The sequence below is a fragment of the Malus sylvestris genome (genome assembly GCF_916048215.2).
Source record: "Malus sylvestris chromosome 4 unlocalized genomic scaffold, drMalSylv7.2 SUPER_9_unloc_1, whole genome shotgun sequence".
NCBI classification, from domain to species: Eukaryota; Viridiplantae; Streptophyta; class Magnoliopsida; order Rosales; family Rosaceae; genus Malus; species Malus sylvestris.
This window is the reverse complement of record NW_025920902.1, coordinates 78840-81675: the sequence shown is the minus strand read 5'-3', so window position 1 is coordinate 81675 and position 2836 is coordinate 78840. Positions and strand designations below refer to the sequence as shown.

Here is a 2836-nt window from a genome sequence, read left to right as displayed (position 1 = left end):
GACGAAAAAACAATACCTTTTTGCACATAAATGGTCGCTTATATTGATTAGCAATAAAGTGAATTAAGTAGAAGAGTTCCATACATTCACACAAATTAGATTAATATAGAAGCAAAAAAAATCCTGACTTAAGTATTTGCTAAATAAGCAAATAAACTGGTGGAATACAAAAAGTTTCAACAGTATATCACCAACTACAGTGAGAATTAGTCTAACGGAAAAAAATGTTCATTTCAATAATAATCTTGCAAACGAAAAATTGCATTTGCATATATGGCATAGAATCAAAATAATGAAAACCAAATAAGTGCGCTAAGAATGTGTTTGGACCCGATTTTACATTATCGGCCAAGCAATCGAGGCCGTTGAGAGAGCTAGCTCCTAACCGTTGGATGGAAAATGAAGATAGTTTTGTTATTATGATCGTTATCGTAATAATTATCTTTCAATATGATTCATTTTCTTTATACGACGGGATAAGTGGGATATGCCGTGCGTGCGAAAGTTTCTCAAATATCTACTCTATTATTATATATAGTAGGCTTGCATGCCTATGCGGTTATGCCGTTCATATCTCCCAAATATCTATTATATTATATATATATATATATATATATATATATATATATATATATATAATAGTGGTTATTACTATTTGGTCAGATGATGTGATAAGTCTTGATAGGCTTTTGATTTGTTTGAGAAGGCACATCAGTCTGAAGGATAGCCTTCTGATATGGATCAAATTTCTTTTCACAAGTTTGAGTTGCAGTTGGACTTTACAAATATTGTCAGACCTTGCCGAGCAGAAAATAAGAATACTATAAATACAAGGCGATGTGCAACGTAAAAGCCCTCCAATTCAACACACAATTGCCCTGCGCAAACTCTCTCAACAACCTTGAGATTTTTACTTTTCCCTTTTTGCCGACACATCTTCCGTTGGTATCAACAGCACTGTGAAGGCAACCGGTGATATCCTCAGTCGGCATAAGATAGCTCTGTCACCGTAGAATCAACTGATCTCGCAGTATCTTCCGTTGGTATCAACAGCACTGCGGCGAGGACAGTTGGTTACCTATCCAAGTCTCGGTTGAGAAGGATTTCTGAATCCTTATTGGTCGAGGTCATCTCATCAGCCTTCTCGGCGAAGTGAGGTGTTACGAGTTACTACATTCGGCACATTGGAAGCTGAATTTGATATTGAACTTCGCTAAGTTAGCAGCCTTGTCTTCAGGCTCGAGAACCCAAGAGGCCGAGACGTGTTCATTTCTCGGCCGCAATCGCAAGATGCAGAAGTCAGTAGCGCGACCCAACGCAACATCAGCAAATTTTACTCCTTGGCCGAGCTCGGCCGACGAGTAGGCACGCCCCGCACATAACCGAAGGACGTAGTTAGCTCATAGATTACTCGGCCTGCGCGCCACGTAGGCTTGATAGTTTTTAGGGTCAACAGAATGTTACAAATGAAAAACTGCACATATATATGGCATACAACCTCAATTGACAATATGCAATTAATTGGAAATAGATTGATAATAAGCAAACTGTACTCATAAAAGAAAATTGAATAATAAGAAACATAATTGACGAGCATGGTGAAGTCTAATGGTGAGTGCAAAACAACTCTACCATGTGGTGACTCTAGCTCAGATGAAAATAAATCAAAAGAAAATAGACTATATCAAGAGCATGCTGATAATGTAATAGAAATAAAATATAGAAGATAGAAGGAAGAGAAACAAGAGAGAGATAATATGAGTGTCTTGTTCCATTAATTAGAATCCCTACACATAGGAATATGAAGAAATTCCTAATAATAGAAAAGTTACAATTATACATTAAATATAATTGTAGACTTGCCAACATGTTTATTATAAAGAAAGACGCTGTAACTATATATATATTCCACTTTGTTACAGTACTTTTAGACTTATTATTGAATTGAAGACGAACATGGCTTCCAAGGAGAGGACGCCATGTTTTATTTCGTGATAACTTAGGCCACTTTGTCGTTATCATATAATTTTGGTGTCTCATGGAGACCCTTTGTTGGACAGAGAGTTAATTGGTGGTGTTGAACTAGCACAACATTTGCAGCAAGAGCCTTTTGGTACCGAGCCGGGGCAGCATACACAAGCAGGACATATTGCATCTGAAACTATATCACAAAAAATATCATTATAATTCATTCTACGTATAAGCCACATTATAAAAGCTTATTGCTATACATACATACATACATACATACATACATACATACATATATAGATGCAGTAATTGTGATGTGAAATAAGTACCTATAAAAGTGGATCGAGCTGCCTCAGAGGTTGAAATCGGAGACAGTACCATGGCAAACATGAAGACGGTCACAAGAGCAGAAGTCGTAGAATTACTCGCCATATTTGCTTATGACACAATACAATATATAATAAAAATTGATGTTTGTTTTGATCGTAGCAGATATAGTGAGGGTTATATTTATAGGTTTCAAAATTCAATAGTCCTAGACTCGTATAGTACATGCATGCATGGTTGATTATTGATGGTGGCCGCGCAAAGACTTTCTCCATTTTAGAGGGGTCGACCACCACATATCTCTCTAACAAGTGGGGTTGAGTAAATGTTGGAGGGACCATATGTTTAGGCCATCCAGCGAACCAAGTTGTGTTACAAGTGAGAATTTCTTCCATCAATTATTATGACAAGTGATTTTCAACACGCTGCAAATTGTTTGCTCTAATTATCGCACAAGACCGCAAAATGTGCTACTAGCGTGCGCCTTCTTACTTAGGCTGTAGGATTTTAGTCGTCCTTGTAGTTTCACTGAATATTT

General features: G+C 37.0%; 1 long non-coding RNA gene across 1 annotated transcript; it reads right to left on the bottom strand.

The window, feature by feature from the left end:
- Positions 1 to 1753: 1753 nt before the first annotated feature.
- On the bottom strand, positions 1754 to 2489 carry LOC126613557 (uncharacterized). The gene is made up of 2 exons (XR_007620089.1): positions 2301 to 2489; positions 1754 to 2161 (listed from the first exon to the last, which is right to left on the bottom strand). It is a non-coding gene; the product is annotated as an uncharacterized LOC126613557 (long non-coding RNA).
- Between the last annotated feature and the right edge of the window lie 347 nt (positions 2490 to 2836).